We start from the raw sequence: 25,956 nt of genomic DNA, 5'->3' as shown, positions 1-25,956 counted from the left end.
TACAAGGATCTCCTCCATGGTAACCCGCCCCTACAAGGATCTCCTCCACAGTAAATCTCCCCAACAAGGATCTCCTCCACAGTAACCCTCCCCAACAAGGATCTCCTCCACGGTAACCCGCCCCTACAAGGATCTCCTCCATGGTAACCCTCCCCTACAAGGATCTCCTCCACAGTAACCCTCCCTAACAAGGATCTCCTCCATGGTAAATCTCCCCAACAAGGATCTCCTCCACAGTAACCCTCCCCAACAAGGATCTCCTCCACAGTAACCCTCCCCAACAAGGATCTCCTCCACAGTAACCCTCCCCAACAAGGATCTCCTCCCCAGCAAGGATCTCCTCCACAGTAAATCTCCCCAACAAGGATCTCCTCCACAGTAACCCTCCCCAACAAGGATCTCCTCCACGGTAAATCTCCCCAACAAGGATCTCCTCCACAGTAACCCTCCCCAACAAGGATCTCCTCCACAGTAAATCTCCCCAACAAGGATCTCCTCCACAGTAAATCTCCCCAACAAGGATCTCTTACTCACCACAGCAGTAGCAACATTGAGGAGGTGACAGGCCAAAGAGAAAGGCCCTGTCTATCCAAGACCATACCACCGCAGCACAGGTATATGTATGTATGAAGCCTCCGGCATGGACCATGATAGCCATCACTGAAATGAACAACTAGTGTCTCACAAGAAAACCAATATAAGGAAATGTTACAACTGCCAAAGTCACAGCCAGCAGTAGTTACAGTCTTGATCCTTAAATATGCTCTCAGTGATCTGGGCAGCCCAATAGAATGATTATAAAGGTGTCCATGGTGAACAACTAGGAGAGAATCACAGGTGATGATTCAGCTGACACTGGCACAGTGTCTAGTCAAGCTGAAGTGGGAAGGTTAATATGGGGTGGTGCTGACCACTGACACCATGGTCAAACCTGGGTTAGGGTGATGGTACTATGCATAACAGATCAAGTGTGCTTAACTTACAGTGATGTGATGGATGTGATGGCAAATCCAATGTTTTAGATGCCGTTTTAGACCGAGTGACAACCAGCAGTGACGTCACCCGTTGGTTTGTGAACGGCTGTTATGAAGCCTTGAGTTCGGAATTTGGCAGTCACCATCTTGCTAGTTCAGCGCGGTGTGGAGCAGGAAGTGACCACATTCCTAGTTTGGACTCGATCCGGCAATAAAAGCGTGTATGTGTTGTTTCCTAATCATGCTTTGTAATGACATGATGCAACAGAAGCTCTGACCTGAGTCTTTATTCGCCTACCACAACATTTGCATGCTTCTTTGCAAGCATGATTTACAAGATTCTTCCAGACGGTCACTGTTTGCATTGGTCTTGCAGTTTATTTTAGGAACACAATCAGAACTTCCACCAGTTGACTAACAGTACGGTAGTTCAAATAACTTGCAGCGAACTCTCTATGCAGAGGTCCATCAAAGATTAATTTTCTCGACTCAGCTGACTTTAATCAGAGCACACGCTGTGGAATTGCTACCATAGATCTGAGCATGCAAAAATCCTTTAATGTTATTTCTTTTACTTTTTTAAATTGCCTTCCTACCCTGCTGCTGCCCTCACATTTTTTTTTTTTTTTTTAACCCCTTTTGACTCGGACCTACAACATTAAAAACTCTGCAAACGTGAATTCTGTTTCGTCGTTTCACATAAAGTAAAGCAACGAGCGCTCGGCTGTCATTGTTGACCAAAGACGTGTCTGAGCTCCCAGGAATGCAATATACAGATTACAGAAGTGAGCCTGTTGTTTCCCTTGTTCCTCACGTTATATAAACCAAGAGAACTTGTAATCCATAATGTAATACGTGGCTGTGTGTGTGTGTGTGTGTGTGTGTGTGTGTGTGTGTCTTTCTATATATTAAATCAAATATATCCCCACTTGCTACATTAAGCCTGTGATTAGCCTTTGTGACAGACAAGAAAAAGCTTAGTGCTAACTCTGCTCGCCTTGATCAAACACAGACAGAAATATACTGTACATGACAACACAAAGATGAAAGCTAGGACATTCAGATACTAATGCAGACACGCACACAAATATCCACAATGTGCATGTATTTATACGATTGGACGCAAAATGGACTCTGTGTGCGTTTCTTTGATTTTATGTGCACATGATTTCACACCCGTGTGTGTGTGTGTGTGTGTGTTTGCATGTGACTAACATGTGTGTTAATGAGGTTGAACTTTCCGAACAAGTGGTTTTTCTTCATCTGTCACCTCTAAAGAAAACATTTTTTAAATTTTTTTTTTTTTATCTTGAATCTATCCCGTCTCATTAAAGAACCAGGGATTACGGGGAAGGTAAAAATAGCCCACATGAAGAGATGGATAAGACTTTCTAGCTGTGGGCTGATAGCAGAAATCTGGTCCTTTCTCGCCTCACTTTTATCCCCGCTTCATCCTACACTCATTTCTTTCTAAGTTGTGAGCATTTTGTCAGTATGCTGCAGAAACCTTCCAGGCCTAATTTCTGTTTTATTACTGTATTTAGAATCAGTCATATAATCCACTGAATCAGTCAAATTTAGCACCATAATCGTATTATATTGCCTCAGCTGCCAATGAAATATATACATGATGGTTTATGCCGGTGTCAGCCCTTTTATATATTTTACTGCAAGAACAGTGAAAGAACAAAATATTAGGGACACTTTTGTAAATGCAAACAAATATAGCTGGAAGACAAAGCAAGGGACGTTTATTTGGAGAGCACATTTCAAAGTGCTTCACAAAACCATTAAAAGCATCAAAACATCAGGCAAAAGAAAATAACATTTAAAGTGATTAAAACATTAAGCAAGCTAAAAAAAAAAAATAGGATAAAAGTTACAGTGCAGTTTAAGACATAAAATACATTAGTAAAATACAGAAATGAAAGAAATTAATCAAGATCATCAAATCTGGTTCAGTGAAAGGCAGCAAACAGAAAAGTCTCCAGATATGTGGAGCATGAAAATATTACGTACAATATTTGGATATAAAGAAAACAAAACATCACCACATCACACTGTGCAACAATCAACCTTTCAGTAGTGGCTGGATATCAAATGTCCATTAAGGACAAAAATTTAGCAATTAGCATATTCTGGATTTTTGGAATGAGTCAACGTACTTTTAAGAACTTTTAGCTCACCAATCAAAGTTTTTGGACCAATATTACCTCTGACACAAACATGTTATTTAAAGCAGAATATTGTTTTTATGCCTCATGTCTGTATAGGGATCTATCCCAGCTCACTTTGGATGAAGGGGGTGTTCAACCAGAACGGGTCACCAGTCCATCACAGGACTGGGACTTTGTCATGAAATGTAAACAAAGAAAAGCAAACCAGTATGAGACCAATGAAATGTGAAGTGTGTGAATGGAGCAACACTGGCTGTGAACAACTGGAAATAATGAACATCCAGCAGCAAAATGTCAGGTGTTTTATCATTTACTTACTGCTTTATCAATCCTTGTGAGTTCTGTATTGATTCCCTGATCTATGCAGGATGGCACAGTGATATGATTAATGGGCCATTGTTCATAAATTGCTTATTTTCTTACTTTTAAATGGCTGAATCTCTTCATTCTGGTACCAATGTGGTCCTTTTGGTGAAGTGCCGTGCTGCTTTGGGATGGCTAACAACCGGTGTAAAGTGGAATTTATTCCTTTTTATGACATTTAAAACCTTGTTTGATATTTTAAGCTTCACTTCTTACACCTGTAAACACTTGTGACACCCTGAGGGAGACTTGGAAGCAGAAGCAGGTCTCGAGAGGACAGAAGTAAGTGAGCAGGACAAAATACAGACAGATGGGAGGTGATAGTGAAATTAAAATTGGCTCATAGAAAGTCTCCGGGGAGAAAGAGAGGAAGGTCTTATCGGGAACAAAGTGGATCAAAGATTCAAACTATATGTGCAATGTGTAGTTAATGCCAGTAAGAGTGTTCCCTCTGTAGATGAATCAATATTGCAATTAATACACAGAGATTGTGATAAAGGAAGAAGAATTCAAAACAGCACATTATGAAAAAAAGGAACTGCCTGGACTGACATCCTGCAGGAACAAAGCTGCTGCCCGTCATGTCATCGGCAGTGTTTACTGCGCACAGGAGACTTTAGCTGTCTGACTTGAGCCTTTCAAGGCTGTGCCTCCTCCTGGGCAACATAAGGATCCCTGTAAGACAGCAGCATGTCTGGGGAGAAATGCTGCCTTAGTGACCAACTCAGGGAAAGGTTAATCAGTTGATCCTGATCTGTGCGCTTCATGGGATCAGTGGATGATCAAACTAATATCTAGATACTTGATAACTGGGTTAACACAACAATGAATTTCATCTGCAAAAACTCAATCTGATCACGTGACCAAACACATGAGTTTGCACGCGTGACATTTTTTTGTGTTTTTCTAACATTTTCATGGTGTAATTTGTGAAACCCTGTTAAATGCAAGTGAAACCAAACGCAGACACGCTGTGGAGTCAGGGAAGGAGTTCATTACAGACATAGCAGGTTGCTTGGAGAACAGGCTGAGGGGAGGTTTACACTGCAGCCCAGAGAGGGAAGCTGGTAGAGGGCGGAGGGGTGGAGAGGTGTGCAGGTCTGTAAACGGAGCTCTCAACATGTGTTGAACTCTACAGGGACTCGACAAGTGTCGATAGAACAGACGAGAAAGTGAACGATGTCGCTGGACGGCTTTAAAAGAATAGTGTCCAATTTTCAAAATATACAGTGGGTACGGAAAGTATTCAGACCCCTTTACATTTTTCACTCTTTGTTTCATTGCAGCCATTTGCTAAAATCAAAAAAGTTCATTTTATTTCTCATTAATGTACACTCAGCACCCCATCTTGACAGAAAAAAACAGAAATGTAGAAATTTGTGGAAATTTATTAAAAAAGAAAAACTGAAATATCACATGGTCATAAGTATTCAGACCCTTTGCTGTGACACTCATATTTAACTCACATGCTGTCCATTTCTTCTGATCCTCCTTGAGATGGTTCTACTCCTTCATTGGAGTCCAGCTGTGTTTAATTAAACTGATTGGACTTGATTAGGAAAGGCACACACCTGTCTATATAAGACCTTACAGCTCACAGTGCATGTCAGAGCAAATGAGAATCATGAGGTCGAAGGAACTGTCCAAGGAGCTCAGAGACAGAATTGTGGCAAGGCACAGATCTGGCCAAGGTTACAAAATAATTTCTGCAGCACTCAAGGCTCCTAAGAGCACAGTGGCCTCCATAATCCTTAAATGGAAGAAGTTTGGGACGACCAGAACTCTTCCTAGACCTGGCCGTCCAGCCAAACTGAGCAATCGTGGGAGAAGAGCCTTGGTGAGAGAGGTAAAGAAGAACCCAAAGATCACTGTGGCTGAGCTCCAGAGATGCAGTAGGGAGATGGGAGAAAGTTCCACAAAGTCAACTATCACTGCAGCCCTCCACCAGTCGGGGCTTTATGGCAGAGTGGCCCGACGGAAGCCTCTCCTCAGTGCAAGACATATGAAAGCCCGCATAGAGTTTGCCAAAAAACACATGAAGGACTCCCAGACTATGAGAAATAAGATTCTCTGGTCTGATGAGACCAAGATTGAACTTTTTGGTGTTAATTCTAAGCGGTATGTGTGGAGAAAACCAGGCACTGCTCATCACCTGCCCAATACAATCCCAACAGTGAAACATGGTGGTGGCAGCATCATGCTATGGGGGTGTTTTTCAGCTGCAGGGACAGGACGACCGGTTGCAATTGAAGGAAAGATGAATGCGGCCAAGTACAGAGATATCCTGGAAGAAAACCTCTTCCAGAGTGCTCTGGACCTCAGACTGGGCCGAAGGTTCACCTTCCAACAAGACAATGACCCGAAGCACACAGCTAAAATAACAAAGGAGTGGCTTCGGAACAACTCTGTGACCATTCTTGACTGGCCCAGCCAGAGCCCTGACCTAAACCCAATTGAGCATCTCTGGAGAGACCTGAAAATGGCTGTCCACCAACGTTCACCATCCAACCTGACGGAACTGGAGAGGATCTGTAAGGAAGAATGGCAGAGGATCCCCAAATCCAGGTGTGAAAAGCTTGTTGCATCATTCCCAAGAAGACTTATGGCTGTACTAGCTCAAAAGGGTGCTTCTACTCAATACTGAGCAAAGGGTCTGAATACTTATGACCATGTGATATTTCAGTTTTTCTTTTTTAATAAATTTGCACAAATTTCTACATTTCTGTTTTTTTCTGTCAAGATGGGGTGCTGAGTGTACATTAATGAGAAATAAAATGAACTTTTTTGATTTTAGCAAATGGCTGCAATGAAACAAAGAGTGAAAAATGTAAAGGGGTCTGAATACTTTCCGTACCCACTGTACCTGCGTCCACACAAATCACGCACAAAGTGTGAGTCTCATCCTTCTAAATGTGTCTTGTGCAGAATGAGTTGTTATCGTAGCTACCGGAACAGAGAAGCTACGAAGGGAAGGTGGAAAAAACACTTTCTCACAGATCTGTTCAAGCTTAAGAACACAAACCCACACAGATAAACACATGAAGTTACACACATACATACGCACACACGTCTTCATATTGATCAGTAAAGCTGAAGAAGCTATTTTCATTAGTTGCTGAAGTTTAAGTCAGCGTGAAGGTGAGAGAGATGAGATTTGTGTGTGTGTGTGTGTTTGCCTCTGTGTATTGTTGCCTGCAGAGTTTCCATCTCTCAGTTGTCATCTGCATCTCATTCTTGCAGAATCCTTTAAGAGGCTTTCACGCCAATCACTCCCTCGCTGTCTGAGCTTCTGTGTGTCAGTCTCTCCTCCATAAAACACAAACCTGCACAGTCATGGAGAGGAACTTTTCTCTCCATGCTCTCCTGAGTTTGAGGGACAATATCCAAAGTTAAGACCTTAAACTCACAGGTGGAGGTAGAGTGGGCCAAGAAAAAAAGAAAAAAACAACAGAGCCAAAATAGTTTCTGCAAGACAGAGACATGACGGGTCACCACCTCCACACCCGCCACCGGCTGGACTCGTCAGACGTAAAGCAGCACCTGAGTTTCCTGTTGGCTTGTTTACCTGCCGTGTTTCATGTGAATACAGAAGAAGAGTAGCCGGTCGCTCTAATGAGGCCACAGTGACAGAAAAACAGAGAACAGGGTTGTTGTTATTTGCTTCGTCTGCGTTTCAATGACATTTTGCAGGTAGAGTTCAGATTGTAGCTGCTGGAGGAAAACAAGCGTCTGGACGAGTGGAGGGAAGGTTCACCAAGAAAAAAAGCAAGAATTGTTTTATAGAGTTAGACTACATCACTGATAATGATGAATTTGTTTACCTGATGTTTGAGAAGTTTGTTTAGAGACAGAAATACTGCAGTGGACCAAGAGTTAGTGCAAAAAGGAAGGACATCTTTGGTGAACTACAGACCCAATGCTACGAAGAACTGCAAGAAGCAACAAAAAGCAAGTAAAGAAACTAATAAACGACTCAAATAAATAGATTGTATGTCATTAAATGCACTGAAAATAATACTGAATACAAATTTTGGTATTAAATAATAGATAAAATGGCTTCTGTGTTCATATATCTGTGTAATTCTATTTATTTAGTTTATGTATTTATTTTTCTTTTACCCAAATTATTTCTCCAAACTTCTTTCTTTCTGTACTTTCATTTTATTTGTTGTTCTGCATTTGTGCCTCATTGTTACTAAGTGGGCTGTCACTCAAAATCGTAGTTGATTGAGAATCAGTGAAAAGAAAATGGATATGAATTATAGTTCAAACTAAATCCCTGTTTCCAAAAAAATGGCACTCTGCGTAAAATGTAGATAAAAACTGAATGCAAAGATTTGCCCATATTAAACACATTTAATTGCAAACAGACCCAAGAAAACCTTTCAAATGTTGAAACTGTGAAATTTTATTGTTTTATGAAAAATGTAGTCTTATTTTGAATTTGATGCAAGATGGCGACAGACAACATCCGAAGTCCAGGCTTTGTAACCGGCGGTGACGTCACTGCTGATTTGTCCTTCAACTGAAGTAAATATCTGCATACTTCTAAAGTTGACCTTTAATAGATATTTACAGCAAATTCACCTCTCATTCAATGAGTCAAATTATAAACAATATTTTAGGTTTTACGTTTTCTTCCAGAGGAACAGACGGAGAGTGTTAGTTGTTACCTGCTGCATGCAGTATGATGTGGGCACTACGATGAGGGATGGCTGTGCAGTGTGTGTGTGTGTATGTCTGTGTGTGTGTGTCAGCCTTGGGGAAGTCTGATTTCCTGTGATCAGTCTTTATGATGCTGGTTATGGCTGTTAACTTTATGACCCCACAGAGGACAAACATGGCATTTTATTACTGACTCTCACACACACACACACACACTTTGTTTTTAGTAAGAAAAGGCCACCGACCTGCTGCTCCGTCTCCTCACGAATTGTCATGAATCACGATGTTGTTTGCAGGACTGTTTTGGATTGATGAAGCTTATTCTTTAAAAACATTAAGTATTCATGATGTGTGAGAATATATGGACCCAACGAGGCAGTTTATTTACACAATATAATCAGCAGAATAACAATGCTGCAACAGAAAAAGAAAATCCTGAAAATACAGTCAGTGCATGTCACTTAAACTAAACTATAAAGCATATTTACTTATCTTCATTTCATTTTGAACTAAAGTCTCTAAACTGCTAAATTATTCAACATAAACTGCAGAAATACAAAACTACCGTTATTTGAAAACCTTTAAAGCAACATTTTTTTTCATCAGCGTTTTAACTGACATTACATAATCCAAAACTATAAGGTTCTCCTGCATTGACAATAATATAAAATAACTTTACATTTTATTAGTATAACACAATAATAGAAAAGAGCAACTTCACACAATTCACAATGTTTTTGATGTTCAGTGCTCACATTTTTAAAAATTCTCTGTTTTCTGCTCCTTTCTTTCTCCTCGTCTGGTTTTCATGTTTCCTGTTTTACTTTGAGATACTCAAGTCTTCTTGTTCTCAGATCCTTCACTTCCTGCCGGTGATTATCGACTCCACCCTGATTATTTCTTCTCCCAAGTGTATGCAGTCTCTCAGTGAGTCTGTTCCCGGATCTGTTCATGGTGTCTGGTCTCCAGGAAGTTTCCCACTTCATCATTTCTGGTCCTGTGTAAGTTATTATTTAGTTTGCCCAATGTGGCTAATCCATCATATGTTTTTTGACCTTGTTGCCTGTTTGTGAAACAGAACACCAGCTTCCTCTTAGTTAACTTTCTGGTTGCTTGAACTTCCCGTCACCCGTTCCTGTCGGCTCATTTAGGACTTGACATTCTGCTTTTTCACATTATCCGTAAGTAGAGGATTTGGGTGGTGAGGTTAAGGTCGTGGAAAGATCTTGTATACGGCAAATAAATGGTAAATAAGTAAGTAAAAGGTTGTGGTTATAGTCTCCTCACCTGTCACCACATAAAAGATGAACTGAATGGTGACGTGTGGAATTGTAAAACTTGAATATTACAGTAGAGTGCAAAACTTTTGGTCTGAACACTTTTAAAACACCCTCAAACCTTCCTGAAACTGATGCTCAGCTCTGAAACCTTTTGTCCATTGTTTCGCTATACAGAGCCAAAACCATCTAAGTGTCATAGTTCAAATGCAGTGAACTCTTTCTGTTTAACCACGGAGTGACAGAATAAATGGCTTTCAGAGCTCAGGTCCTTTACTTATGAAATGAGTTATGAAATGAGATTCAGGTGATATCCCTCCACCAGTATCCAACTATCAGTAACTCTTCACACCTAATGTCAAAAATCCAACTTTCCTTTTGAGACTGTGTACAATTTTGTTCTGGTGTTATTAAGAGTCAGGAAAGTGGCTGCTGATAAAGTCTAATAACAGTCTTTTAATTTGCAATATTAAAAAAAAAATGAATGACGGCCTTTCTTTCCAGGATATAAGCTAAATAGGAGGTCAGGTGAAGGTTTAGGTTATTGAAAGGAAGGAAAAGCTCCCTTTGTTTCTCTTTTTAATACCAGTTTGATTCCACTGACCTCCAATGCCAAAGGGCTCGGATTAGTGAGGCACTGGCGCCTCATGAAACAGGATTTTCCATCAGCAGTGGGCCGACGCAGCTTGACAGTGACTCATAGGAGAGAGACCTGCGTCAAAGTGGGCTTTCCTTATCCTCTTTGTCATTCCGTCTCTCAAGGCTCTGTCTTTTATTCTCTCTATGTTTCTCTGTCTCTTTCTGGCTCTCACCACTTTCTCGATCTTTCTGCATTGATTAAATCTGTTTTACCTTAATGTGTGGGCTATGAACAATTCCTCTCTACATTTGACTAAATACTAGAATTATAAAAACATGTTTTATATTTAGCTTTATTATCCATTTCTCTAAATGCGTGAATTCGGTAGAATTTAAATTATTGACCAACAATTTCTAGCCACGGGGAGAATGCTGATCTGTTAGTTGTGTCAGCAAGCCACTCAGTCCACCTCGTGTTACACTAATTTGCATATTTGTGATGTAATATAATGCTGCAAGATTTTTAAAAATGACAAAAAACAAAACAAGTCTTGCTAAGTTAAAGTAAACCTGGCTCATAACTTTAGGTTAGGTTAGGTAGTTACTTTATTAATCCCCAAGGGGAAATTTTTTCGCTACAGCAGCATACAGGAAGCAATAGATAATAATATTATTAGCTCTTATTTAGCTCATTTTGAAATAACAACTTATTGTTTTTTTCATCTTGTTTTTGTACAGATTAAACAAAAAAGGTTGTGTGTTTAATTAGTGGGTGTCAGGATACCTGTCTGTTCCTCGTCCCTAGGACACTACGCTGTCTATGTAAAGCAGAAACCTGACGGCACTGTCAGTCAAATAGCCACAAATAAACCCACAAACATCCTAAAATCAAATTAAGGATGTAACTTTTTTCAGATGAAACGCCAAAAGCTAATATGAAGTGACACCATTATGACTTGTGGAAAGCCAGAGTATTTTTGGTGCCAACCCCAAGAGGGTCTCAGTGGTATTGCAGTTTAAGATACTGACACATTGGCCTCATGTTTAGGACCTGGAAGCTACGTTCACTTTTATATACAGTCCCAGAAAAAAACATTTTGAAGTATTAATTTAGAACAAGAACAACAAGAGCCGCTAGCAATTGTGGAGATATAATTAATTTATAATAACATATTTTAATAGTACAAAAGTTGTCTATGCAAGCAAGTACACTGCTCCAAAAAAATAAAGGGACCACTTAAACACCTCAATGTAACTCCAATCAATCCCACTTCTGTGAAATCAACCTGTCCAGTTTGGATCAACACTGATTGAGGATCAGTTTCACCTGCTGTTGTACAAATGGAACAAACAGGTGGAAATGAGGCAATTATCAAGACAACCCTATAAAGGAACGGTTCTGCAGGTGGTGACCACAGGCCGTTTCTCTGTCCTCGTCCTTTCTGGATGATCATTGGTCGCTTTTGCATTTTGCCAGTGTCCTCACCACTAGAGGGAGCATGAGGTGTCTCCAACCCACAGACGTTGTTCAGGTAGTGCAGCTCATCCAGGATGGCACATCAATGCACGCTGTGGCAAGAAGGTTTGCTGTGTCTGTCAGCACAGTGTCAAGAGGACGGAGGACATACCGGGAGACGGGCCGGTCCACCGGGAGACGTGGAGGGAGACGTAGGAGGACAACAACCCGGCAGCGGGACCGCTATCTGCTCCTTTGTGCAAGGAGGAACAGGAGGAGCGCTGCCAGAGCCCTACAAAATGACCTCCAGCAGGCCACTAATGTGCATGTTTCTGCTCAAACTGTCAGAAACAGACTCCATGAGGGCGGTACGAGGGCCCGACGTCCACAAGTGGGGTCTGTGCTCACAGCCCAACACCGTGCGGGGCGATCGGACTTTACCGGAGAACACCGAGATCGGCAGCTTCTCCGTCGGCGCCCTGCGGTCTTCACGGATGAGAGCAGGTTCACACTGAGCACATGTGACAGACGTGACGGAGTCTGGAGACGCCGTGGAGAACGTTCTGCTGCCTGCAACATCCTCCAGCGGGACCGGTTCGGCGGCGGGTCAGCGACGGTCTGGGGAGGCGTTTCTTCGGAGGGCAGCGCAGCCCTCCGTGTGCTAGCCAGAGGTACCCTGACTGCCATCAGGTCCCGGGATGAGATCCTCAGACCCGTTGAAGACCATCTGCTGGTGCAGCGGGTCCTGGGTTCTTCTGATGCAGGACAATGCTCGGCCTCGTGTGGCTGGAGTGTGTCAGCAGTTCCTGCACGATGAAGGCATCGATGCTACAGACCGGCCCGCCCGTCCCCCAGACCTGAATCCAATCCAGCACATCCGGGACATCGCGTCTCGTTCCGTCCTCCGACGCCACGTCCACCGCAGACTGTCCGGGAGTGGACCGATGCTTTGATCCAGGTCTGGGAGGAGATCCCTCAGGAGAACATCCGTGGTCTCATCAGGAGCATGCCCAGGCATTGTAGGGAGTGATACAGGCACGTGGAGGACACACACACTACTGAGACTCATTTGGACTTGTCTTCAGGAATCTCCACAGAAGTTGGATCAGCCTGTGATCTGATTTTTACACTTTTGTTTGGAGTATGATTCTAAATCCAGACCTCCATGGATAATGATTCTGATTTCCATTGATCATTCTGATGTTATTTTGTTCTCAACACATTCCACTATGTAATGAATCAAGATTTGAACTGGAATATTTCATTCATTGAGATCTAGGATGTGTTGTTTAAGTGTTCCCTTTATTTTTTGGAGCAGTGTATTTCTCTGTAGCATGCCGAGCTCTGGTGTTAAATCTCCTCACTACTTACAGACATCGTCATTGTGTGAGAGTTTCTTCATAGTTTAAAAGATGGCCCGTCTCTCTGCCACCCTTACCAGACCAGAGGGAACGCTTTTTCTGTGATTTTCTACCTGACACAACGCTGAGCAGTGAAAAGCCAAAAGCTGTGAGCAAGTTGACCTGTTGGAAAAGAGGGTAAAAAAAAGGTTAACGGTACGCTGAAGTTTGGCCGCCATATGCAGCCCTGCTGAACACTGCACGCTGATGTTTAAGTGATAATGGGTGGGTTGATCTAAACCAGTTTTTCCTCCCTCCTCTTTATTCCTTAACCTCCTCTTCCTCTCCTCTCTAACTCCTCTTCTGACCTTTAAAGTTTTTGAGGTCTGCGTACTTACAGTAGTGACGTCATCACACATGCCCAGGTTTCACCATTCATGCATCCCATTCACAAATTTTGAGCAACTGAACTGATGATTACAAGAAAATGGGGTCAATTACAAGTAAATACATGTCACACTGCCAAATATGTTTTTTTTTTAAAGGATATATAATAGGGACGAATGAATACAGCATTATCTGTATCTGTATCTGTTAAACCAACTAAATGATCTGTATCCGTACTCGGGCGGGGCTTAAACCGGAAACGGGTTGGACTGAGACCGGATATTGGACATACTGGACCAGCAAAACCACCTGAGTGTACTGAACTAAGCAATAGTGAGCTTTATTATTCCCAAATCTAACTTTTCATCTGTTGGAGGAGGAATCTTCAGAGGATTTTTGCTTTAAGATCCACTCTGACTTAAAAAACAGCTGTTTGTTGCTGAAAACAAGTGATGGAGAAGTGGAGCCGTTCCCTCTGTGATCTGAACGTCTGACTGGTTCTCAGGTAGAAAAGTCCACTGATCCACATCTCTAATCTTCCTCACGCTCATCAGTCACTCCTCGGGGCTTGTCCACTTACACAAAAGCAGATTTTCAGAGGAAAAGCCAAAGCTTGTGAATTCCAGCAGTGAGCGTGCTTGGGGCCACTCAAATCACCAAAGCAATTCAGGACACCCCAGGGGACATGGGCCCTTCGTCTCCGGTCCACGGAGCGTCCGTTCATTCAGGCAGATGAGCAGTGATTGCTGCAGCAGTGGAGTGTGGTTGTTTGTTACCTTGACCACAAACCGCCTACCTGCCGACGCTGTGGGTTCCCTCTCACCAGAAAACACTCTCTCCATCCGCTCTCTGTCACTTCAGCCACTTTATTTGTACCTCTGCTGCACACATATTCATAATTGGATTAATATTCTTTCTATCTGTGGTTCATTTTATGTAGATTATCAAAAACATTTTCATGAGAGAGATATTCATCTTTTTGTTTGTGAAATAAAACAATACCTGTTCAAGCCAGGTTTATAGTTACTGTTGCATGTATGTTATATATCCAAAATGATTTCTCTTTTAATTTATGTCCTGTTCCTAGAAAAGCCTGGGTTGTTTTTGATACAGTCGTCTGTCAGTGTCACCATTAATCATCTCTGAAGTGGCGGATAAATGGAGGCACTGGATCAGAACTGAAGCAGATGAACTGGGGGTTTCCGTAGAGTATGTGATAAAGTAGTCACCTTCGGGGAGGAATTATATTATCGTTTTTCACATACATATACATTAGGAGCAGTTTTGGGTTCAGTAATAAAGCCTCCGGTTCAGTGTATCGCTGGTGTGTTAGTTTGAAGCCTGTCTGAGTAAATTTCTTCTCCACTGGACTTTATTTTTAGTAGAGAATTATCCAAGTTTTCTCAAATCAGGATCATGGGTTACGTTATAAGAAATTGTTCATGTATAGCGACATATTGTGAGTAGTTTTAGATGTGCGCATATTGTATGAGGGACACAAACAGCCCAGTGTCCTCGAGCAAATGTCCTCGGCAGCATGTTCAGAAACTACGCAGCCAGCTTTAAACAGGTTGTTGTAGCCTGCGGAAGAAGACGTCTCTCCTACTCTGTATACTTGTTTATCATTGCAGCTTGGTTCCAGGCTTGTCGGCATTAGAAAGCTGTTGTTTAACAGAGTAGATACTGAATGCAAAGCGTTACACAGACTGTATGCACAATAGAAATGCTGTACTTGGAAAAGTCTGTAGAAGAAGCGGCCAGTGACTCATTCTGGTATAAAGGGCATAAATGTCCGTGTGCTTCAGCCTTGAACCAACATACACACGAACAAACAAGAAGCTTACATAAAGAAACCTTTATGGGTCTGCATACCAACTCTTTGGAGCTCCGCAGGTACAGCTCATATAGGACTTAATGAATTAATGGAAAGGGACAAACACAAACAAGTGATTTTAATGTTTTAACTTCTTTAATATACTAAATGTGATTTCTTTATGAAGGTTTAGAAAGTTTACAAAACTATAAATAAAGAGAAATGGAATTTGTGTTTGTGTGGAAACAACATTGGAAATGAGCAGTATGGTGTTGTTCTGTATTTACTTACACAAAACATGTAACATACTGTATATCAACGTTGCAACGGTATGATATTTACACAGTATATCACACTATTCCTGTATTTCAGTTATTATTATTATTATTATTATCAGATAAAATGACAACTAAAGCGATGAAACCAGAGTTTCTTATTGATTAAAGAAACACTTTAATGTGAAACATTGGCTATATTATACGTTAGGCTTGTTCTGCTATACGTGTGTGTGGCGCCCATTGTTGAGTCTGACAGGCAGCGGAGGTGGAGAGTGATGCATGCAGGCAAAAATCTATTCATTGCTTTTAGTTTTTCAATACCAGTAATAAGTATACTGGTATACTGCTGCAACCCCACGGTATCTGTTGTTTGTCCTTAACCACTGGATAAAACTCAGAATTGTTTCTTGAATTAGAAATTAAGTTCAGGAGAAGATCAGGGATTAGGTTGAAATAGATAACCTACGTTGTCATAGTTACAATAACGTACCAGCTGGGCAGGTTATGGCAGAAGTTAAAGTGTCCGGATGTTGAGGTGAATTGGAACACCAACCTAACAGGCTCCATGGTGAGCATCCCACCATGAACCACTCACAACAATCACCTCAGAAACTGCTTGCCCACATGGCACTGTACACGCCATCTGTTTAAACCAAGATTCATCCATGTAGAGAACACTTCTTCAAAGTGCCTGACGCCATCAAAGGTGAACGTTTGACCTATCGTGTAGGTTCTGACCACAAACTGTTGTAACTTGCAGTGGCTTGTGCAAACCCACTGCTGCTCAGTTATCTGGGTGGCTGGTTCCTGGATGTGGCAGGTGAGGCTGCTGGATGTGGCCGTCCCAGCCTGGCGTGGTTTCATCTGCTCTGCTGTTGGATGTGCCGGCAAATTCTCAGAAACTACCTTGAAGATAGTTTATGAACGTGAAATAGAAACTAAATTCACCAGCAACAGCTTTGGTGAACATTCCTGCAGTTATCAATACTTATGACATCTGTGGCATCGTGTTACGTAATAAAACTGCACATTTTAGATTGGCTATTTAGTGTGACCAGTCCAAAGCACACCTGTCCAATAATTATGCTGTTTAATCAGCATCTGTCAGGTGGATGGATGTCTGGGATTCAGTTAAGTGCTCACTAACACAGATTTTAACAGATTTGTAAACAGAATTTGAGAGAAATTTTGCATGAAATAAATCTTTTACTTGAATGTGTGAAAAATGTGAGCAAAAACACAAGTGTTGCATTTCTGTTTTTGTTGCGTTCATACAAAAACTTTTTTGACTGCTAAATGATAATTGTTTTATGATATAAAAAACACAGAAATCTGTTTACATCAACTGAATTGTGTTGAGAGGTTGTAGTCAAATGTCTGAGTTCAGTCTCTGCAAAACAAAGCTAAGAGCAGCTTTGGACAAATAATCCAAATCTAATGTTCATTTCTGGAGTGATTCCACAGCTTTCCACCATATTACAAGGTCTTCACCAGCAGAGGAGCTTAACTGAACTGATCTTAAATATCGTTGTTCAAAATTTCGGTTTTGTCAAGAATGAACAGTGATGATGGAATTCAAGAAATCCATCTCCATAACAACCGAGCAAACAACATCCAGTGATGAAAACTGTGAAAGCTCTGCAAAAAGCTTGTTAATTATCCACTTCCATGTCCAAGTACCAACTTTTTCATCTGCATGTTTTATTTGTCAAACTTCACCTAAGCATGTTTTTAGTCGTAGCCCAAGAGTAAAGAGACACCGTGGCCATTGTATTGTCAGCTTCAAAGCCAATTTTGTATGAAAAGCAAAGAGGGAGAAATCCAGTGGAGTGAATGATCTGGGATCAAGCAGCAAGCATCAAGCCTGTCCCCCTTATCTCCTGGCTTCCAGTCCAGTGACGGATCAGAAACCAGGACGAGGGAGAGTGAAAGTAGAGGACTTAGAGCGGAGGATAGAGCAGCAGGTTGCTGACTGAATGAGAGTTTAAGATTGCAGGAGTATATAAGAACCTCAGCACGTAAAAAGAGGGATGATGCACAGAGAGAAAGACGCCGGGAGCGGGAGGAGAAGGAGAGAAAAGAGGGTGCACTTGCTCATCATCTTATCTCTCGCCTACAAATCCACTTTCAAATCGGGGAGCAGAGAGAAAGAGGGAGCACGAGAGAGATCCAGGCAGGGATGGAGCAGTAGGTAGCAGGCTGAAGCTCTTATCTCCTGCCTTCAGCTGAGTTTGAGCTCCAGCAGACGGCATTGTAAAGCTGTCATCGCTATAGCGTTAATAGAAAAACCTGATCTCATCATAGCATAGAAAAGAAGGGAGAAGAATAGAGAGCTTGCCTTCCCTCTCTCTCTCTCGTCTCTCTTTGGCTACAGCCCACTCTGTCAAATTAATCATGTTGTATTACATCCTTTCCTAATCATATCACATCCTAATTTCATATCCTCGAGCTCTCTGGATTGAATGGTTGCTAGTGTGGAAGGGTTCTTATAATATGATGCATATTTAAAGGAAATCATCTGCTGCTTGCTGCAGTGAAGCACAGACACATTTCATATCTGCGTGCAGTGAATAAATGGAAGGCTTTTGTGTCATGTGAGTTTACTTTCGAATTACATCTTCATGGCAAGATAAGATACTGAATCTAATCCAATCACATTTACTGCAGGCTGACCTCCGTTGAAAGGGTATCACTGTGGATTATGAGTCTTTACAAGACTTTCCTTTGTTTGTGTGCGTTTGAAAAGCCTCACTCACTCTGCCCATAATATCTGGCTCAGGATTTAAAAGTTGATTTAACAGAGAGAAAGAGCGAAAACAGAGTAGCAGAAATAAAGGTCATCAGGCGTCGGCTGCACCTTTTCACAGATGCTCAAATCATTTTTAAAGTGGAAATATTTGGACCGTTAGCTTATCTGAAAGTGGAATCGTTGCACTATAATGGATCTTTATTGGCAAAACTCTTGAGAAAACATTTTCATTTTATGCCGATAGATAAAATAAACAGACATATTATTGACCATAACATTACTGTGTGGATGGCAAATTGCATTTTTTGGAGATGAAAGTCACATTAATGTTTTCTCCATTGACAATCTCAATGAAACTGATTCTTTTATATTTAACACCTGAACAAACTTTTTCCATTAACCATGGGCCAAGATGCTGATAGTCAGCTGATGGTATTAGCTAAATTAGTATTATTTTAAAACAACTTTGTTATAAGCACTTCCCAATATTTGCTTGCTAACTATACAACTTATAGCAATAGCTCTGTTTATCTGCTACGATTAATGTTATGAACTGGAAAGCTTCTTTTCAGACACCAATTTGACTGAAAACTATTTTTAGAGCAGGAATTACTTTCTTACCACTTAGGTTAAGTTTCTAGTCACTGTTATTGTTATATTTTCCCTTTAGCCAGAAGTAACCATATTTGGATGAGCTGGGAGGGAACGAGCACTCAAGCAAACAGACACGCCCCCAAAAACAGGTCTTTTTGAGGCCTATTTTATAATTAATGACGGAACATATTTTTCAAATGGACCTCCAGAAAACTAATAAGAAGGAGTGACTTTAGCTAACAACACCGAGATAACTGATGGACACATTTTATTCACTTTGGATTTGATGAGAGAAGTTGAATGGGAGTCTATGGAGCCGGAGGCTTTTTGGAGCCGACCTCTAGTGGCACTCGCTGGTATTGCAGCTGAAGACACTTCTGGATCAGAACCATTTTACAGACCTGAAGCTATGAACACTTTTCTATCCAGTCTGTGCTGAGAAACCGAGGACAGGATGCCTACCCACCTACACTGGAAACCTGGCTGCACCCCAAGGCCTTTAAGGCCTTATTTAATCATTAATAGAATTATTTTCAGAAGGACCATTTAAACACTGATCACAGGGAGTACATTTAGAAATGACACCATAAATACTCATGGAAAACATGTATTCACTTTATTTTCAAGAGAGAAGTTGAATTGGAGTCTATTGGAGCCTGAGTTTCTTCTGCCCTCAGTATTATAGCACTTTAAGGCACTTCAGCACTGGCTTCACTTCAGATTCAGAAACTGCATATTATTATACACAGTCTATGTTTGTGACCCACAGACTGCCTGTCTAAACCTGCAAAGCTAGTCACAATAATGTGCAGCTCTTATTTGCAGTGCAGTTGAGTTCATGTTAAATAAGGTGATTTACTAATTGTAATTATTTACTTTTTATGATGGCAGTAAAGGACCAAGTGAGGTGATGTAGTTACACAACCCAAAGATCTGCATTAGGAGATGGTGCGGGTGGATGGATGGTGTTACGGCCTATTTAGTGTGCCTAGGAGTGCACAGGAAGTAACATAACTGGTGATAAAACAACTGGCAAAAGGTTTGACAGAAATGAACAAGATAAGGCAGCTGCAATCAATGACATTTATTCACAAAGTAAAAGTAAACAAAAACAAAACCCAAAAACAACAGTTTCACCAAAAACAAGTTTCACCAAAAACAACAGTTCTGTTGTTGATGCCCCAGGTACGGCGGTACCAACTCTCAGCGGCAGCAGCAACGTGCCAGGAGAAAATCAGAAGAGGAAAGAGTAGCACAGGAACTGGAGTTGATGTGCAGCTCCACTGATGAACTGAGGACTCTCAGGTGTGCCTGTTTCAGCAATCAGGAAGGGGCGTGGCAGACCTGAAACACAAACACACAGCTCTCTTCTAAAAAGAGGCATAATGAAGTCAGGAGGCGTAACAGATGGTTCAACAAAGCTTTAAACCCGTGCTTTTACCCCTTAACTTCCTGTTTCCACCATCATCCTCTGTCTCTTCCTCCATATGAGCCTCTTGCTCCCTTCTTTCTTTCCTCAACTCTACGCCCAACGTTTTTTCATTCAGTCATTGATTGTGTTTGGCAGTCTCCTCTTCAGTTGCTGTGCATGTATCGATCCAAAACATCCCCAGCTGACGCTCCTTCCCCACTCCATAAAAAACTATTTCTATCTCTTTCCCACACGGGCACCATCTGTACAGTCAAGGTATCTCAGTCTCCTACAATAAAGTGGTTGTGAAATGAAACTGCCGGTACAGACGAGTGCACGACCGGTAGAGTCCCCCCCCCCCCCCCCCCACACCCCACCATCTTCCCCCCTTCCCTCGCTCTCCTCCTCAGAAACAAGATAAGTTTGTTGAAAACTCTTTGTTGTTGCAGGCCATTGTGTGTCGTCTCCTGTAACTTTATATCCACACTGATAGATACAGCCAGGCCCTGAAAAGATGCATTAGTTAATTAACTTAATAGCGTGTGTGTGTATATATGGCGTGAGTGAGCATCTGAGTATGTGTACAGTGTGTGTGTGTGTGTGTGTGTGCATCTATGTCTGTTTAGTGAATGGAGGAACATAAAGAAAGAGGCTCATTACCTCAAAACCAGGAAGACAAATTGGAAGCAATGGTCTGATCATTCCTCAACTTATAATTAATGACACAGAGCGCCTCCAAGCGGAGCGATTATCCCAGATCCTCTTCACCGTTTCACCACGATGTTTAACAGGCAGCATATTGTCCAGGTGCCACCGGCGCAGAGGAAGTGGTTGACTGTGGTGGTGTGAGGAAGCTTCCATTATCACATCTCTTTAACTTCATGCTTCTTCTCTCCCATAGTTTCTTCTTATTATCTGTTGTCTCCATTCAGTTCCTTCACTCGTGTAGTTTCTGTTCTTTCTTTTCCAGATGTCCCGTCATGGAGCTGCATGTCTCTGCTCTGCGATCGTCGTCTCCACCAACAGTTCTTCTGTTCTATCTCTATGCTGTCCTTTTCTCTCTCTGCTCTCCTCTCACCCCAACCGGTCGAGGCAGATGCTCCGCCCACCTCTGATCCTGGTTCTGTTAACAGATGCTCCGCCCACCTCTGATCCTGGTTCTGTTAACAGATGCTCCGCCCACCTCCGATCCTGGTTCTGTTAACAGATGCTCCGCCCACCTCTGAGCCTGGTTCTGTTAACAGATGCTCCGCCAACCTCTGATCCTGGTTCTGTTGGAGGTTTTTTTTCCATTAAAGAGGAGTTTTTCCCTCCTAGTTTATGTGGGAATTGTTGAATTGTTGTGTTTCTCTGTATAATATTGTAAAGTCTTGCTGTAAGGACTTTAATGTGTTAAGTGTCATGAAATAACCTGTGTTGTGATTTGTCGCTATATAAATAAAATGCAATGGAATTATTTAAAAACAGGAAACAGTTGATCATTAAATTTCTGAGTTTTTAAGGACTGCTTTGTTAATTCATTTAGCTTTTGAATCGACTTCTAAATGTCATGTTTTATCATGGAACTTTAGAAAATCCTTCAACAGATGAGACAAAGCCTCAACTATAAGTAGTTTGGAGGTAAGGTAATTCATGGGAATTACACATAGTGTCTCAGGATACTTCATAAATCCAAATCAGTGTTATTTTCTAGAATTTAAAACGTGGTAATTGAAGTATGTTCAGTGTGGTACACATGATGACACCAAACAACAGTGACCACTTTTTTCCATGTAAACACACGTGAAGACGTGATATACGTAGTTAAAGAAATTACTTGTTTGAAAATATCACTATAATCCAATATATCATATTTTTCTAGAGGTACCAACAAAATCAGTCGATGCCATTTTACAATATCCTTGTAGAAGAAGCAATCATTTATCTTATATTTACTTTACTCCATGACATATCAAAGTAATGCAGGTACATGTGAGAAAATTGCTTTTAATTTCAGCCCTTTTTAGGAGGAGATACACATTTTTGTAATGAGCTGTTAAGAGTATCAACAAATTCCTCTGCATCTGTATACACTCTTACAGGTTAGAAGACCAGATGATCTAAAAGCATATGAGGGAGACAAAACATATAAAGAAACCATTTATTTCATCATCTCAAAACAAAATTGCAGAACATGTTATGAAACAGACATCGATGTGCCTTTCATTATCCATTGTGGTGGATCTTTCCATGAACCGTGGAGAAAGGCAGTGTGTTACAAAGGTGAACAGGAAAGATGATGAGCAGTAACTCATGAAGAAATACAGTCAACACAATCCCACATAAAAGGTGATTGGTTGTTTTTGGACTGAAAGGGGATGAATGTTTGGAGTAATGAGCAGTGAGTTACGGCTGTTTTTCTGCCCTCTCAATAGTCATATTCGTATTTCACGACAGTTCATGTGTTAATGTTAACAAACGAAGTCACCGAGCAATCAGCTGCTGGCAATCACATAAAAGATGTAAATCAGCTGAGTGTCGTCACATGTTCTGGTACCAGAAGTGGAAACAGCGTTACTTCCCTGCAGTTGTACGGAGACAAATCTTGTGTATAACTAACTTAGCACAAAAACCTACAAACTAACACTTCTTATAAAAATAGTTCTGCACACTGATGGGAATCTGCAAACAGCTGCATCTATTTCCCAAAGAATATCCTCCCTGACAAAGTATTGAATATCTTATTCAATAATCTGAAAGTTTATGTTCTTGAAAGCAGGAGAAAGTTTCTACCATCGGAGTGAAATAATTCAATTTGTTTTAAAAACAACTGAGCTTCTTTTCAGGAGTCTCAATAAAGGAAGAAGAGGCACTTGACTCCATAATATCAAGCTATAAATATCTTTAATACGTGCAGCCTGGTTTGCATTATGAAGTGGAAGGTACTTATTCCTCAAAAATATGATTTTGACCTCAAAGATTGAAAGACTGCATTCTGTCTTTCCTCTGTCTTTATTCCAGTTTCTGCCGACAGAAGATCTTTTCTACTTAAGCACCAGTTTCTCATGTTATACTTCTGAGTAGCAGACAGATAACTTTGAATATATACCTTGAATGTGGCATAATGAGACACGTATTCATATTAATGCACCAGGGTTACTTTAAAAAAGACTTGAAAGAAAGTTGCACACTGAACGTCTGTGCGTGGACTCTGAGGAAGGTGCATGTGTGTGTGGGAGGGGAGGTGGGTTTCAATGTCCAGCCAGAGCAGCTACAGAGAGAGAAGAGAGGAGGTGGGTGGAGGGGAGGGCTTTGAGAGGGATGAAAAGATGAATACGGGGGGGGGGGGGGACATGAGATGAGGAGGAGGGAGAGTGGAGGTGCACCTCGGCTGTCTATGAAGGATGTGGGAGTCCCTCGGCTTATTGGCTATAAAGGCCTGAGCGGTGACATCATCCACGGGTGATCACACATCTTCGGCTGGAATGGAAGCTCCTACACGCGTTGTCTTAATGGGAAATTCCACTTTTATATAACGCTGGTCTCACCTTTATTGTTTGTTCTTGCGCGTTAGTCCCAGGGTAGTTGTAGAGAGTAAACATCAGTTACAGCGTTCACAACCAGCGGTTCTGTCTCAGTGTCTTCATGTGTGCACAGAGCAGCTGTTAGTCTGCCTCCCTTCATCGAGAGGAACACTTACAGATGTATGGTCATGCTTGTTTTTTATTTGGAATTAAAAAGTGTTGTATGTGAGGTTTAAGTTGTTCCTCCATTTGCCACTAGGGGGAGTATTTAGTAAATAAAAAAACATGTTTAATTTAAAGAAATGCCCAAGCCTGCCAGATGCTGTTGTATTAAAGTGTAGAGCTTCATGGAGTAATGCTGAAATGTGGACACAACATAAAAATGGTCTTTTGGTGAATCATTTACATAAAAGAACCCCAAAAAGTTCATTTTCTTTTGTTTTACTTGCATAACTTACTTTTGGCAGCAGTTGGAGCCGAATATACCATCAACTGTTAACGTTCAACCAAATTACAGGTGCAAAAGTTGCAGTTTTCAAAGTCAATGAATTTGTCGATAAAATAAAAATTAATGGATTTTTAAAGTGATGGGAATTTGTATCTAATGAAACCATACTACAGATTATTGGATGCATTTTATGTTGTTTTTGCATGTGCTCAGTGTAATGTCGTCTGCATATAACTTTTACTCGGAAAAGAAGAAAGGACTTAAATTTGATGCTTGTTTAACATGGAGGCAGACGGCATTAAACTTTTCATCCTCAACTTACAAATCAGTTTCCTCTAAGTGGTGGATGGATGGGAACATTCATCAACAGGCAGCACAAGGACAGAGGGAAGTAGGGCACTGATTTAAAGTATGATTGACTGAATAATCACAGATTTGGTTGAACCTTTTCAAAGTGACAGAACATGTTCAGTAACCTTGTAAAACTGGCAGCACCAGGTTTTTATAACCACGGCTGCTTCGGTGGAAAGAGTCAATGAGGGCTCAGGTCCATTTAGATGCACCAACAAGCCATGACAGGGAGTCACCATACACAGTACCAGGACCCTGGAACAGATACACCAAAATAAAACGCAGTCGTGATTAATTCATTAATTACACCTGTGTGTACCAAATAAAACTGCCAGCTGTGGGACAGGTTTATTGTCTTGTGATGTGGTTTCTATTATTATATCTTATTTCTCTAAGGATCATTAACTGTTAATACGCACAAATATTCAAATTAATACAACTGTTCATCTTGAAAAGGTCATTTCATCAACATGATCAAACACACACACACACACACACACACACACACACACACACACACACACACAACCTTTCAAGTTTATTTTGATCGCCTCTGAGATTTCTGCCACCTCCCCAACACAACACTGTGAAAAGTGTTCAGAAATGAAGTCCATCTTCCTCTTTGCTTCCTCTCATTACTCAGTCTTTATCTTTCTCTCTGCATAAAAGCAACCCGTCTCTGTGTACAGATAACCGGAGAGCATGTGTGGGAATGAGTCGGCAATTACAACAAGGAAATATATTAATTAAATGAAGTATAAAATCAATTGTTACACTGTTTGGGAAAAAAACAAAAAAAAACAGCAGCAAGTGCAATTATCCTGATGTTTAGCCAAAAGGGATTTTAGGGTCTGGGAACACTGATAAAGCATCGATCTTCTCCTCTTTTTACTCCCCGGGTTCATCTGTTTCTCTTTGCTCTGTTTCATCTGTCCGGATTCTGTCCGTTCGTGTCTGTCTGTTTCATGTCTGTTTAGCTTCACAAAAAAAGAGATGTGGATGTTTTGGCAAGGAGTTCCTTTACACTCTGTTAAAAGTGAATAGTTTGGTTGTTTGTTGTGACACTTAACTAATTGAAATCTGATTCCTGTAGCCTGATATATATCTATGGCGCCAAAGTGGTTAAAGCTAAATAGGTAAATGATTATAGCTTTTCGGGATCTCAGTGGTAGACACCAAAAAAACCAAAACATACCTTTTTCTTCTGTTTTACAATTTAGAACTAAATTTAACTCTGGAAAAAATAAGTATGTCAAGTGATATTTTTCGTTTGTGCTCTTCGTGTACTTCATTTGGAAGTGACTGATTGTCTTATCTTAGTCCTTATGGTTGGAATGTAAACAGATCCTGCACCAATCTGTGGGCTTCAATGGAGAGTTTCTCAGCTGTTCACATGTAAATGAACTCATACCCTCAACAAGATAGTCGGTAACATCCGAGTGCACAGGTGGATGCAACAATACAGAGTCTGCACATGTGACAATTTAGTCAAATAACATCCCTGTCATCCTTGCTGAGTTCATATTCTCAGTAGCGCCTAGATCCCAAATTGGTAGCTGGTACGTCACTTTGTGGAAAACGTTACGTACCG

Source organism: Embiotoca jacksoni, unplaced genomic scaffold, assembly GCF_022577435.1.
Source record: "Embiotoca jacksoni isolate LCO1_2020_lvr unplaced genomic scaffold, fEmbJac1.0.p SCAF_5, whole genome shotgun sequence".
Lineage (NCBI taxonomy): Eukaryota > Metazoa > Chordata > Actinopteri > Embiotocidae > Embiotoca > Embiotoca jacksoni.
The sequence above is the reverse complement of the archived record's forward strand: the minus strand, read 5'-3'. Positions refer to the sequence as shown.